A 16,509-nucleotide genomic window follows, 5' to 3' on the forward strand; every position below is an offset into this window, starting at 1 on the left:
CTCACGCGGGAGACTCTGGTTCGATTCTCACTAACGGCATGTAAATATAATTTTGAAATAAATATATAAATAAATTTATTGAAAAAGTTTAATAAAGATGTTGTAGTATAGTGGTCTCTGTATTCATTTCTCACGCGGAATTCTTGGGTTCGATCTTCACCAATCGCGTATTATAATATATTTGAAATAACTATATTATATATAATATTGTATTGAAATTATGTATAAAAGTCATTGGGGTACAGTGGTGAGTGTCTATGTCTTTGACCGGTGAGAATTGCATTCGTTCTCCATCAACGGTGTCTTAAAATTGACTTGAATTAAATAAATATAAATATAGTATATATATAATTATATTAATTTTATAAATAAAAGGCGTTGTAGAATAGTGATGAGTATATGTGCTTGTGTTCCGGAATATCCTAGTTTAATCCTTAGCAACGACGTCTTAAATTATACTTTAATTAAATAAAAATAAATATATTTTATATAAAAATGTATTAAAAAATCATAAAATTAAAAAAATCCAAACCGACGGTTCAATCCGCCGGTTAACCGGCGGTTCGCCGATTCCAATGGGCTTGAACCGTAACCGGCCCGTTGACCCGGGCCGGGTCCGGGCTGGACCTGGCCCGTGGTTGGGTCTACGCCGACCTACATCCACTAATTAAATAATAAATTCATTATTTTTTTAACATACATTTTTAACTTAAAATTTTGATTTAATTGTTTTTTACTAATTTTTTTATGTATGAGAATCGGATCAAATTTTGAATTCTAAAAACTTTAGTATAACTGAATCCAAAAAATTAAAATATGATATGTTTGGATGATACATTGGATAGAAGACTTGACTCCAGGATTGACTGGTTTAGTCCCACGCCCCGACCTCATTTTGCGCTCATGTTCCTAATTAACCCTAGAAAGGTGGTCAGGTCCCGACTCGACAATCGGTGTAAATCAAGACCCAATACCTGACTCAGCATCCAGCTCAACTCGGGATCCCATGCCCGACCTCTCTCAAAGCTCAACTCTGGTTCGACGCCCAACTCAAAGCTCCAAGTCCAAGCTGCCCCACCGAGTCTCCTCTCCACCGTATCAAGCCCCGCCTCAACCTCAAGACCTATCTCAGTTGACCTTGGCTCAAGCTCTCTTTGTCGTCCGCGCTCTGCCTACTTAGTGCCCTACGTCGCGCTCAACTGACTCTACTCTCTTCATTTTCTCATTTAGCTTAGTAGGTCGCCGCCAAAAGAATACATGTAATAATGTAATATCTCAAGTAGCTCATCTAGCTCATTGATGCACCATGATTAATGATGTCATAGCATGATACTATGGCGACAGTGATGGGATATTCTCCTTATCAATGAGCACATCTTCTCTAATAAAATCTTTACTAATGAGATATTCTCCTTAATTGAGATATGACGTATCTCTCGTAATTCTATATAACGATCCGTTTCTCGCAGGTACAGGTACCAAAACATACTTCTCTCTACATTTTTGCATTTTCTTCTTCATCTTCGGCTAAGATTTGACTTGAACGTCGGAGTGGTTAAGCCAGAACACCCCTGACCTCTGTCTCACTCCTCTTCTTTCTTCTTGCAGTTTAGAGCTTGGTGGCACGCTAGAGTCCATCATCCTCTTCCTTCGGTGCTCTTGGGTACCACTTTGACCATCAACCCTATAAGTCAGGTGCCCGATGACTCATTCAAAAGGCCATCTTAATCAGGAACAATCGATCACTAGCGGAACCATAGCAGAACCAATGGATCAATTACTGATTTTATGTAAAACATATCGATCCTGATTTGTTGTTTTCTTCAATTTGGTTTGCGGTGACAAAAATACGTACGCTCTTCATTTTTATTATCGGTCTTCCTAATTTTAAAAATATTAAAATAACATTTTGTTATATTTTTTATTTTAAAAACTCTTATTGCATTGTAATTTTACAAAACTACTACATAACTTTATTTTAAATTGATATATATCGGTCTAGCTTTATTTAAAACGATTAGTTATGTAGTATTTTCTATCAAAATTATTGTAATAATATTGAAATAAATTTAATATAGTTTAAATGATTTTGATAGTTTTGATTAAAAACCTAAAGCTGCTACACTGATACCAGAAAAAACTTAAAATAAAAGTCAGATAAAATGTTATATAAATAATAATAATAATATATATATATTTTTTAAGTACTCATATTTAAAGGTGTTTTTTCATAGCAAGACCAGGCCTTGACCATCTGCAACAACTGGGATTTGGTTACCTTGTGGCGAAGGAACCCAACTATTTCAGTGAACAAATAACCTATAAATAGGTTAATACATAAAATAATAATCACTAACTCTTCAATTATTGTTATGGGTATTATGATCTGACGCATTAAAATCAGTCTTAGATCGGGACATGTCATGTGGAAGATGACTTATCCAAACACATGGCACAAGTAGAGGAAGACCCGATTGTTATGGTTGACTTGACTTAATCAGACACGCTCGACTCATTCATAATTCCTACTCGACCACTCGAACCCTGATGGATTGTCAGTCACAATCAAGATCCATCTTATTTGTCGGTCATAACCAAATCCAATTTGTCACATCACTATCACCAAATAGTTATGAGATATGACAATCGAATGACATGTAACTACGATGAGGGAACATTTCATCTGTAATGATCGCGAATAATCACAGTAGAATATTCTCCATACCTATTCTCCTTAATAACGAAAGTCCGCTCCTCTAACAAAATCTACTGCGCAGATATTATAATAAGACAAGCGGGTATAATTCTCTTCCCTCTCCGTCTATATAACTCCTCGATATTACATACGCAGGTCCGCAATATACCACAAGCACTTACTTCTTCTTGCAACTTATTGTTTTCTTCTTCTCCTCCCAGTAATTGACTTGAGCGTCGGAGTGGTCGAGCCAGGGACACTCCTGACCTTTCTTCTCACAGTGTTAGTGTTTGTAAGTTCCGGAATTCACCATCTTTTTCTTCCTCACAACGTCCATCGTGGTGCTGCGTGGCGGCTGACGCATCCACCAGACGATCTCAACCGGAACAATTATAAAACATACTAATTAATTAAATGCATAATACAAACAGCAATCCACTAACTTTGTTACTAAGTAAACATCTATTAACTCTTAATCATGGAATATATATACCAATTCGTGAAGATAATTGGGTGCCCTTGGATGGGGACAAGACTCGCAGACCAATATCTAAAGAGCTTTTTCCATGTAGAGAAGGAAGAGATCAAGATGGAGAAGGCTACCGGTTTATTCAAATTAAATCGAAATGAATTAAAATCCTTTTTATCATATTAGTCCAAATACTACTGTAACAATCTTAGTTAAAATTGATTATGGTTAAAATTAGTCTAATATCGAGTTAGTTTAATGTGATTAAAACTACTACAATGCTAGTTAAGATTGTTTTAACGTTGATTAAAATTGTTCTAACGTCGGTGAAAACTACTTTAACATTGGTTTAACTCATTAAAATTATTTTAATTTATCAAAATTACTCCAATATTATTATTATAATTTTGATCAAAATCAACGATCGATACCAATAAAAAATATTCTAATATTTTTCATTTCAATCGGATGAATAGTTGAGTAGGTATGAAAGGAATTAAAATGTATAACGCTATGTTTGGATGAAGTGAAAGAATATTTATTAACGGAAGAGAAACGAAAGGAAAAAAAAAAGATAAAAAAGAATTAGTTGAACTAGTCAATAAAAATATTAGTATTAAAATTAAATTTTTTTTTATAATATGTCAATTGATAATTTCTTTATTAATTTGTCAATTGACAAAACACTTTAATATCCCCTATAAATTATATCCCTTATTGTTAAATCATCAATGAGGAAGTTTTATTTTTTTTCCACTTTTTCTTTTTTCTAGTTTGATTACGTTTCTTTAACATGGTATCAGAGCTATTATTTTTCTAATTTTTTTTTCCTCCCTTCTCTCTTTTTCTTTATTCAATGTCGAATACTCGAAGTAGATATCAAATTTGTCTTAAAGTTGGGCATATTGGCACTCAATGTCCTAGACGATATGACATAAATTTTATTGGCAGTCCTACAACTTTAAGACAATCGACTATTTCACCTATTTATCCTAAAACACTCTCGTCTGTGTCTACTCTTAATAAACCACCAGAGTTTTTCTTCTAATAAATGGTATATTGATATTGGAGCAACTCATCATGTCACATCAGATTACAATATCTTTACAGAAGTAATACCATACTATGGTTCGGACATGATGCAAGTAGGTGATGGCTCAGGTTTGCAAATTACTAACTTTGGAAACACATATATTCATTTATCTAATCGTACTTTTCACATGCGCAATATTTTTCACGTGCCATCTATTACTAAAAATTTATTTTTCGTACGTCAATTTTATCTTGATAATGATGTCATTTTTGAATTTCATTATAATCATTATTTTATAAAATCTAGTAGAACAAATACTATCTTATTTTCTGGGGGAATCAAATATGGTCTTTATTATCTTCAAAATTCTTCAATCAAGGCTTTCTTTGGTGAACGCACAAATAAACCGGCTTGGCATGCCTGACTTAGTCATCCTTCTTTTCATATTATTTAGTCGATCATCAATAGGTATGATTTACCTACTTCATCTCCGTCATTCATTCATGTAGGGCCTGCATGGAATCTAAAAGTCATAATCTACCTTTCTCTTCATTTGATCATGTTTCTAATTTTCCACTTGAATTAATTCATTCGGATGTTTGGGGTCCTGCACCTATTTTATCTAACCATGGTTTTTTTTATTATGTTACATTTATTGATCATTTTAGTAAATATACTTGGCTCTATCCTATGAGAAGAAAATCTGATTTATTGGATATATTTTATAATTTTCAAAAATAAGTTGAAAGATATTTTAATCGTAAAATATTTTTTGTTCATTCTGATTAGGGAGGCGAATATTAATCTCTCCATCGTCATCTTGTCTCTTGTGGAATTGTTTATCGAGTCTGTTGCCCTTATACTCTAGAACAAAATAGTTCTGCTGAGAGAAAACACAGACATATTGTTGAAACCACCTTAGCTCTTCTCCATCATGCATCAGCTCCGTGTAAATTTTGGGATGAAGTTGTCTGTACTGCAGTATATCTCATAAATCGACTTCCTACCCCATTGCTTAATCATAGGTGTCCTTTAGAAAAACTTTATAATCAAACTTCTGACTACACTTTTTTTAAAATTTTTGATTGCGCATGTTATCCATGGTTACGCCCCTACTCTAAACACAAACTTGATTCTCGTTCACTACAATGTGTTTTCCTTGGCTATAGTAATTTACATCATGTGTATCGTTGCTTGCATATACCTACAGGACGGATATATACTTCATGACATATTACTTTTGATGAGTCTTTATTCCCTTTTTCGACAGCTTCTTCAATCTCTTCTCCAGATACAGGTGGCACTTTCTTGATGACACCTAACTGTTGGTGCTCCGGTTAGTTTTGATGTGATCAACTAGATTAAGTTAGGTCATGTGTTGTTCTAATTCCTTTGCTAAGTGTGCAGAAATTTAGGTACGGAGGAAGTCGAGCGTAAGACGTAGCGGACGAGAAGGATTGCGCGGGGAAGTGAGCCGACGGGCTCGGTGCAATCCGAGGGACGCGGAAGCTACGGAAGAGTATGCTGGTGGAGCGAGAAGGACGTGCGCGAAGTCCGAGGGACGAGAATCCGAGAGGAAGCACGCTTGAGGGGCAAAAGCTCGGAATCAGGTTCGGGTGAGCCTAACTCCGGTTGGCCATAAATCACCCAATCGAAGATTCCATCAAAAGTCAACAAAAGTCAAAACTATTGACTTTGACTTTGACCGTTGACTTTGTCCAGAGAAGAAGACTTAGACTTGGACCGTTTGGACGTGGCGGTTGCAAAAAAAAAGAAGAAGAAAAAATAATAAGATTTATCTTTTATCATATAAAAGATAAATACTTATTTTTTATTAAAGATAATTCTCTTTATCTTTTATTAAAGATAAAATTTATCTTTATTTACTCAACGGCTACGATTAAGCCTATCTCTGATCAACGGTTAGGATCGCATCAACGGATCAACGACCAAGAGAAAGTTTATCTACGATCAACGATCTAGATCTATTCTCTTGGGCTATAAATAGACTTAGAGTTTTAGAGTTAGAACATCAATTACTTTTGTCATTTTCTTTAAGTCTCTGTGCTACAAGTGTAAAAGCTTCTCCGCCTAAAGGAGTTTTGTTTGAGCGCCAATTGCCTTGGAAGCAACGACCGAGTTGCAACCAAGTTTTTTTTAAAGGAGTGTCTATTCTGGACTTTGCTTAAACCGTCTATTCACCCCCCTCACTACAAGAATTCAGGTATTTAGCGACGAAATATTTTCGTCGCTAACCTAATAATTTCGTCACTAACATATCTTAGCGACGATAATATATCGTCGCTATTTTTGTCGCTATAAGCTTGTCGCAAATTAACATTAGCGAAGAAATTTCGACAATTTGTCGCTAACATTAGCGACGAAATAATAATCGTCGCTAACCCTCGAAAATTCGTCGCTAACCCTAAATTGTCAAAATTTCGTCACTAACATCTTGAAATAGGTCACCGAAGATTCTCTAAGGTTAGCGACGAATTTAACCAAATTCGTCGCTAATGTTAGCGACGAATGCATATTATCGTCGCTAACTAGCAGATTTTAGCTAACTAGCAGATTTTCTGCTCCCGTTTCTCTTTTTTTCCCTTATATCTTGTAATACATGCACATCACAATAAACCCTAATACATACAGATCACAAAATAACATTCAATAACATATTCACACACAACAAACACAAAGTTTAACACAAAGTTTATCACATAAATTTATCACATCACAACAAATACAAAGTTTAATACAATGTTTAACACAAAGTTTATCACATCACAACAAATACAAAGTTTAACACAAAGTTTCACAATACAAACATTATTCGAAGAACTATGGTAAACAAGCTCCCCGATAATTATATGGAAGTTCGAAGCCTGCAATGGAATAATAAAATGTTAATTTGATTAACAAGCTGACAGGAATATCAAAATGCTGAAATAGTGTTAAACATTGTGTAAGAAGCAAAACCGATGCGGAGAATACATACCACACAATTGAATTTTAGAATCAAGAATTGATAGCTCCTCCTGAAACAGAAATTAGGTTAATTATAACTACAATAATTAAGAACCAAACAACATTGTCAACATTTCTACTTTACTGAACTGTAAATGCAAAATCTCATTCTGTAACATAAAGTTCTTGTTAAGAAGTGAACTTAGGCTGCAAAATCTCTCCAACCAACTCCAATTGCCGGCACTCTTATCTAAACCATGATGCTTCAGTGAGGTTGGAGATTGCTTTGACCTTGGCTGCCGAGGAAAGATTATAATAGAGAAATTCCATTGCCAGGAGAAAACAAGGGCTATTCGATTAAACTGTATTTACCTGTTGAGAAAGAGCATAAGCAATGGCTCTTTCCCTCTTGAAAGCTCCTCGTCGCCTCATGTGTAGCTTTGCTCTGACTTCCTCTATTGTTCCTGGACTGTCGCACCATCCCCCCTGGAACCACAAATGTTCCAGAGAGAAAAAATTTTTGAGATCCACAACACAAATTTTTGATAAATCACAATAACAAGTTCAGGATGTAACAAACAATGAATCAAAGGATAAATTATCATGCCCAACTCAAAAACATAAAAGAAAGTGAATTGTACCTCTGCTTCCTTTAGAGGATCAAGATTTGCACGATGGGCTTCGAGCAGCTTCTGTATGGCCTGACCGTCGGTAGACATGCGCACGCGGTTAGCTCGGACGCGGGCTAGCACGCGGACGAGGGCCTGCATGCACCTCAGCGTCACAGCCGCCTGCTTCCGCACCTGCCGCCCCCGGACTATGGCTTGCAGCCAGACAATGCCGCGCAGAGCTCGCCGAGCAAGCGAGGTTCACCCCCCCCCCCCCCCCCCCCCCCCCCCGTTTTGGTGCCTTACCAAGAAGGCGCGGAACACTGTCTGGATGCGAATGGCGGGAGGATGGGGCTAGGGTTTACAGAGTGAGGAATGGCGGGAGGAAAGGCAGAACTGGGCGAGGGGAGGGGTGTAGGTGAGGCACTGGAGAACACTATTAAGAAAGCAAGAGTTGCCGAGGTTTTTAAGGCCGAGAGGAGCGGCGCCTCCCCTGCGGCCTGCGGCAGCGGGCGTGCCATGTCATCTGCAAACCCATCAACGTCCGCTGCCGAGGGCCGCACTAGTGGTTCCGTCGGCGATTCCCCTTTTCCTCTTCGACGCGTCGGAAACCTCCTCCTCTCGCTCCTCATTCGCCCGCATCAAATCCGATGGCTCCGCCGCGCCGCGTCTGCCGCACCGGTGCCGGCACTGCCGGTTCCTCGTGGTGGTCGACGACGCCACTCGTCCCTGGATGCCTAGAGGAGGAGGAGAAGGCGGGGTAGGAGGCGAAGGAGGAGGAAGACGAGGCGGCGAAGCGAGGGAAAGAGACGCGAGAGGAGCAATACGAAAAGGGAAATAGGTTTTTAGCGAATGTTAGCGACGAAAAAATAATAATTCGTTGCAAAACATGTTATTAGCGACGAATTTATTAAGTATCGTCGTTAATGGTTAGTGACGAAAGATAACATTTCGTCGCAAAAAGTTATTAGCGACGAATTATTAAGTTTTGTTGCTAATGTTTAGCGATGAAAAAATTATTTCGTTGCAAAAAATCGAACGGAAGCGGGATTAGAATTTAGGCGAAAATTAGCGATGATTTTTAAATTTTGTCACAAAAATAACAACGAAAATCTAACGATTAGCGACGAAATTAATATTTCATCGCAAAAACTAAAGTTAGCGACAAAATATCAAATTTCGTCGCTAACCTTTAGCGACGAAATTAATATTTCGTCGCAAAAACTGAAGTCAGCGACGAAATTTGAGATTTCGTCGCTAAAGGTTAGCGACGAAATTTGATATTTCATCGCAAAAACTATAGTTAGCGACGAAATATGATATTTCATCGCTAATACTTATATTAGCGACGAAAATGAAAATCGTCGCTAATATTCGTCGCAATTTTTATGATTTCTTGTAGTGCCTCTAGCCGGTCCAACCCGATCCAACAAGTGGTATCAGAGCTAGGCTTGATCGTAGCCGTTGAGTAAATAAAGATAAACTTTATCTTTAATAAAAGATAAATTATATTCAATCTAAGATTTTTAATCAATCCAGTAGATAGTAACTTATTTTGGGTTCCCAAATCTATTTTAAAATAATCTCTTTTGTGCTATTACATATGCATGCACTGACTGATATTTTTTTTACTTAACTAATATTATTTTCTTGTTATCTTAGAAAATTTAATTTGACTAATTTTTAGTGAAAAAATTATGTTTCTATTTTTTTCTCGATGCATAATTATGTTATTCATCCACTGATATTTTTACAAAATTTTTTTGAATATTTTTTTAAATTTTTATGATTTTTTTATTCAAAATTTAAATTTTAAATTAAAAATAGATACAAACGTTATTTTCATAGATCCGATTTTTCAGGATTCAAATACAGTCATTAGAACTCAGTATAATTTATATACGAATTTTTGAAGTGTTTTTAAATTTTAAAATATTATTTTTCTAAATATTTCTCTCTGTGAGTATTTATTTTATCTTCAGACTTAAAGAATAAATTTAAAATTAAAATATTTTGTACAATCTCAAATCTATATTCTTGATTTCTACAAAAAATTTAGATTTTTCTAACAGTATTTTAATTTTCCACGAATTTAAAAATAAAATCTTATTTTTAATTTTGAAAATTTGATAACAAAATATTTTGACCAGATCCGATTTTTTCGAATCTATATATCATATGTTGACTTTGTCAAAAATTATTTTTCAAATTTTTTCAATTTTGAATTAAAAAAAAATTTCTCAACTTTCACAAAAACTTTCAAAATTTTTTTAATGAAATTATTCTTCTATTTTTTAAGTAAAAATGTCATTTTAAATTCTTTTTGAAATCCTTAGCAATGCTAATTCTTGAAGACCAAAATTTTTGTGATCTATTGTGTATTAATTAAACACTTAAATTTTTTTTTACTTTCTATTGCATTTACACAAATATTTTTTTCCTTCCCTAATTTTATATACCCCATTTTTGCTGTGATCAAAGGGGGAGGTTATAGTTTTAATATGAAATATTTTTTTGTTTAACCTGTTTATTTTGTTTTATTTATTTTCCTTATTTTTTTTGTTTAACCCTAACTAAACCTGGGTTGATGCACATCAAAAAGGGGGAGATTGTTGGTGCCCCGGTTAGTTTTGATGTGATCAACTAGATTAAGTTAGGTCCTGTGTTGTTCTAATCCCTCTGCTAAGTGTACAGGAACTTAGGTACGGAGGAAGTCGAGCGTAAGACGTAGCGGACGAGAAGGATTGCGCGGGGAAATGAGCCGACGGGCTCGGTGCAATCCGAGGGACGCGGAAGCTACGGAAGAGTACGCTGGTGGAGCGAGAAGGACGTGCACGAAGTCCGAGGGACGAGAATCCGGGAGGAAGCACGCTCGAGGGGCAAAAGGTAAGAGTCGGGTTCGGGTGAGCCTAACTCCGGTTGGCCAGAAATCACCCAATCGAAGATTCCACAAAAAGTCAACAAAAGTCAAAATTGTTGACTTTGACTTTGACCGTTGACTTTGTCCAGAGAAGAAGACTTAGACTTGGACCGTTTGGACGTGGCGGTTGCAAAAAAAAAGAAGAAGAAAAAATAATAAGATTTATCTTTTATCATATAAAAGATAAATACTTATTTTTTATTAAAGATAATTCTCTTTATCTTTTATTAAAGATAAAGTTTATCTTTATTTACTCAACGGCTACGATCAAGCCTATCTCTGATCAACGGTTAGGATCGCATCAACAGATCAACGACCAAGAGAAAGTTTATCTACGATCAACGATCTAGATCTATTCTCTTGGGCTATAAATAGACTTAGAGTTTTAGAGTTAGAACATCAATTACTTTTGTCATTCACTTTAAGTCTCTGTGCTACAAGTATAAAGGCTTCTCCGCTTAAAGGAGTTTTGTTTGAGCGCCAATTGCCTTGGAAGCAACGACCGAGTTGCAACCAAGTTTTTTTTAAAAGAGTGTCTATTCTGGACTTTGCTTAAACCGTTTATTCACCCCCTCTAGCCGGTCCAACCCGATCCAACACTAACATTGTTGGAGGTGATGGCATCCTAGGTCCTGCTCCGGGGCTCTCTAATAATTATCCTATATCATCCGAATCACCTCAAGTTGCTGCTCCGACAAGAGCAAGACCCACTAACACTATCAGAAGAGATAATATGTTGGATCCTATTCCGTGTCCAATCTCGAAAGCCTCACCAACCATAGATAATATGCTTTCAAACTTCGACTCCTCAAATAATACAGGTCCATCGTTGAATTCACCATGTCAGCCCACTTCATCATCGCCATCAACAAGTGATTCAAATGATAGTGCTTCTCGTCATATGTTTCCTTTAAGTGGCATCTGTGCACGTTGTCTGCCAATGACAACCCGATATCCCCTTCTATAAGCTTTAGTGGTCTCTTCAAAATCTATTGAACCGACTTATTTTTCACAAGCGAACAAGGATTTGAATTGGCGTCGTGCAATGTCTACAGAATTTGATGCACTTCTTCGTAATGGAACATGAACTCTAGTTCCGCGCACTCCCTTCATGAATGTTGTGGGCTCTAAATGGGTAGCATTGAGCTGATGGTTCTTTTGAAAGGTAATAAGCTCGTCTTGTAGCCAAAGGATTTAATCAACAACCAGGTATTGACTTTTATGACAACTTTAGCCCCGTCATCAAGCTTACATCTATCAGATTATTATTATCGATAGCTGTCAGTTTAATTGACATGTACGATAATTGGATATTTCTAATATTTTTCTTCATGGTTATCTTGAGCAAACTATATTTATAGAGCAATTACCTGGATTTATCCATCCACAATTTCTATCTCATGTTTGTCAGCTCAAGAAATCAACATATGGTCTTTGACAAGCTCCTTATGCATGGTTTCATCAATTATCTAATTGGTTACAAGCTCAAGGATTTTATAGATCAAAAATAGACTCTTCTCTCTTCTACAAATATAATGATGGATTTATGATATTTTTTCTTATTTATGTGGATGATATTTTAATAACCGACAATGATCAAAAGGGCATCACAACTATATTTAGTTTTCTCAATCAAGATTTTCCTATTCGAGATTTGGGTAATGCTCGTTTTTTCTTAGTATTGAACTTATCCCACGTGATGAAGGTTGTCTCCTCTCTCAAAGCAAATACATTACTGGACTTATCCAAAGAGCTAAAATGGATAGAGCACATTTAGTCTCTACACTAATTACTATAAATAATTTCTTTGCAACTCCATTATCTCCAGCTATGTCTGATCATCAAATCTATCGAAGTATTGTTGGAGCCTTACAACATGTCACTATCACACGACTTGATATTACCTTTGCAGTAAATCGTGCTTGTCAATTTATGCATGCTCCAATTGAACAAAATTGGAATAATATAAAAAGAATACTTTGTTATCTCAAATGTACTATTTTACATGGTCTCCTTTTATATCGTTATTCTTCTAGAGACTTATATGCTTATAGCGATGCGGATTGGGCAAGCTCTCTTGAAGATAGATGTTCTACTAATGGGTATGCAATATTTCTTGGACAAAATTTTATCTCATGGAATTCGAAAAAGCAACCTACAGTATTGTTGGTGCCCCGGTTAGTTTTGATGTGATCAATCAGGTTAAGTTAGGTCCTGTGTTGTTCTAATCCCTCTGCTAAATGTGCAGGAACTTAGATATGGAGGAAGTCGAGCGTAAGATGTAGCGAACGAGAAGGATTGCACGGGGAAGTGAGTCGATGGGCTTGGTACAATCTGAGGGACGTGGAAGCTATGGAAGAGTACGCCGGTGGAGCGAGAAGGACATGCGCGACGCCCGAGGGATGAAAGCCGGGAGGAAGCACGCTCGAGGGGTGAAAGGCCAGAGTCGAATTCGGGTACTCCGGTTGACCAGAAATCACCCAATCGATGATTATACAAAAAGTCAATAAAAATCAAACTGTTGACTTTTGACCATTAACTTTTGACCGTTGACTTTGACTAGAGTAGAAGACTTAGATTTGGACCTTTTGGACGTGACTTTTGAAAAAAAAGAAGAAAAGATAAGATTTATCTTTTATCATATAAAAAATAAATACTTAATTTTTATTAAGGATAATTCTCTTTATCTTTTGTTAAAGATAAAGTTTATCTTTATTTAATCAACGGCTACGATCAAAGCCTATCTTCGATCAACGGTTAGAATCGCATCAACGAATCAACGGCCAAGAGAAAGTTCATCTACGATCAATGATCCAGATCTATTCTCTTGGACTATAAATAAGACTTAAAGTTTTAGAAGTTAGATCATCAATTTACTTTGTAATTTTCTCTCTAAGTCTCTGTGCTAAACTGTAAAGGCTTCTTCGCCTAAAGGAGTTCTAATTGAGCATTAATTGCCTTGGAAGCAACGATCCAATTACAACCAAGTTTCTTTTTTAAAAGACGAGTTTTATTCTTCTTAATTGTCTATTCACCCCCCTCTAGCCGGTCCAACCTTATCTTACAAGTATCTCGTTCAAGCACTGAGGTTGAATATAAAGCCATAGCTAATACAACATCTGAAATTATTTGACTTCAATCGCTTCTTTTAGAACTTCATCTTGCATCAAATGTTCCGCCAAAACTTCGGTGTGATAATATTGGAGCGACATATCTTACAGCAAATCCAGTCTTTCATGCTCGTACAAAATATATAGAAATTGATTTTCATTTTGTTCGAGAACGTGTGACAACTCGACAGTTATTTGTCTCTTATATTTTTTGCAGAAGATCAACTTGCTGATATCTTTACTAAGTCATTATCCAGACAATGTTTCACCAAACTAGCAAGCAAACTCAACGTTAAAGAGCTCCTGTTGAATTTGTTGATGCAGTCTGACCCTAGTCAGACCTAAGTCTGACCCGGTCAGACTTGAGTCTATTTTGTTGTTTGACAAATGAAGTCAGAATAAATACGAAAGATTTAAGTTTAATGTTACTCGGACTAGTTGGGCTAGGCGAGTCAAGTTGAAGGTAAAAACACTACCATGACTTAAGATAGAAACATAGGAAATGTAATTAGATCCCCTTGTAAACATAGCATAACATGGCATGACATGGAAACTAAGATAATGAAATTAATGATTGTTGATGCAAATCATGTGTTGCTTTAGAGTAGTTTATGAAACGCACCATGCATATAATGGAAAAATTGCATGCAAATTAATTGTAAACATGGCAATATAATGGAAACGTTGCATGCAAATGAATTGTAAACATGGAAACGTTGCATGCATTTACGTATTCTATCAACGTGTTTTGATCGACCCGTGGTCGATCAACCTTATGTGATCGACCACGTGGTCGATCACATTACCTTGATCGATCACGGATCGACCAGATTGCCCTGATCGACCACGGGGTCGATCAGGCTCCACTGATCGACCAGCTGGTCGATCAGCTCCCTGACGTCGACCGCTAATCGATCAGCTAGCCGTGATCGACCATGTGGTCGATCAGGCCCGCGTATCCGTGCCGGGAAAATTCTGCTCTTAGTCGAGAAGATATTACCCGAGAAATAGTATCATGGCCGGGATAGTATCAAGTTTACCCAGGAAGAAGGTTGTCTTGATCGGGAAAAATATAACCGGGAAGAAGGGTAGCTTGGCCGGGCAAAGTGAAGAAGAGAGAAATGAGGCCGGGAGAGAAAAGGTGTTGGCCGAAAGCAACAAACTTGATCGGGAACCTGACCGGGAGAAATAAGTTTTTGCTCGAGAGAAGTAAGATCGTGCCCGGCAAAGAGATTAACTTCGTCGAGAGAAGTTTTGTCCGGGAAAAGAGAATTAATGTCGGGAGAAGAGGTTCTTGGTCGGAAGCAACAAACTTGCCCGGGAACTTGACCGGGAGAGATATGGACTTTGCCCGGGGAATAGGTTGTCGTGGTAGAGGTCAAAAAGGCCGAGTAGCAGGAACAATGGCCGAGAGAAGGACCGGGGAGCTTGGTGCTCGTGGGAGAATGGAGAGAGCTTTTGTAGCTCGTCTCCGAGATGGTCCAGGAGGAGCCTTGGTGGCTCAGGACCGAATTGGCCGGGAGCTTGGTGCGAATGACCGGGATGGTCCGAGAGAGCTTTGGTAGCTCGGCTCGGGACCGTGAGCTTTGGTAGCTCGATTTCAGGGAGCCTTGGTGGCTCGGAACCTGAGTGGCCGGGAGCTTGGTGCGAATGGCCGGATGGTCCGGGAGAGCTTTGGTAGCTCGGCTCGGGACCGTGAGCTTTGGTAGCTCGATTTCAGGGAGCCTTGGTGGCTCGAAACCTGAGTGGCCGGGAGCTTGGTGCAAATGGTCGGATGGTCCGGGAGAGCTTTGGTAGCTCGGCTCGGGACTGTGAGCTTTGGTAGCTCGATTTCAGGGAGCCTTGGTGGCTCGGAACCTGAGCGGCCGGGAGCTTTGTGCGAATGACCGGATGGTCCGGGAGAGCTTTGGTAGCTCGGCTCGGGACTGTGAGCTTTGGTAGCTCGATCTCAGGAGGAGGGCCTTGGTGGCTCGGTCTCCTGATTCCTCAAGAGGAGAGCCTTGGTGGCTCGGTCTCTTGATTCCAGGAGGAGGGCCTTGGTGGCCCGGTCTCCTGCTTAGTCCGAGAAAACTTTGGTAGCTTTGCTCGTGATCTGGACTTTAATGCTTTATCCATCCTTATACTGTCCTTATGCTGGAATGTTTTTAATGCTGCTTTTGAGTGTGCAGATATACAGGACAGGTTATGGAGGGAAAATTCAAATGTATGGTGAGAGTTCCAAGGCGAGCTTTTGAGCTGTCTCTTCTGCAGGGAGAGTTCTGTGACAACGGACGACAACTGGTGTCAGCTTTTGGCAGGGATCCGTTGGGCACAAGAACCAAGCAGAGGCTATAAGAGAAGCGAGAAGCAGCGCTGAGGAATAGAGCTTACGCATTTACCATTAATCATCCTTGAGAGCTCAGAAAGAACATTGTCAATCCTGTGAGGGCCTGATCGTGAATCAAAGAAGAGGAAGCAAGAGCAACGTCCTGTGTTTGGAGGAACCGGCTTGCAAGCTGTTCTTGTTGGCTCTGTCTAGAGCAACGTCCTGAGTTTGGAGGAACAGGCTTGTGCTGCTAGCTGTTCTTGTTGGCTCTGTCTAGAGCAACGTCCTGTGTTTGGAGGAACAGGCTGAGCAGCAAGCGGTTCTTGTTGTCTCTGTTGTCCGATCTTTGATTCATTGTATTCTCCTTGTCTTGAGCTTATCTTTGTATCATTTGAGACAATC

This window comes from Curcuma longa, unplaced genomic scaffold (genome assembly GCF_044706935.1).
Source record: "Curcuma longa cultivar G26 ecotype Majalengka, Jawa Barat unplaced genomic scaffold, ITB_CL_G26_1.1 contig_21923, whole genome shotgun sequence".
Lineage (NCBI taxonomy): Eukaryota > Viridiplantae > Streptophyta > Magnoliopsida > Zingiberales > Zingiberaceae > Curcuma > Curcuma longa.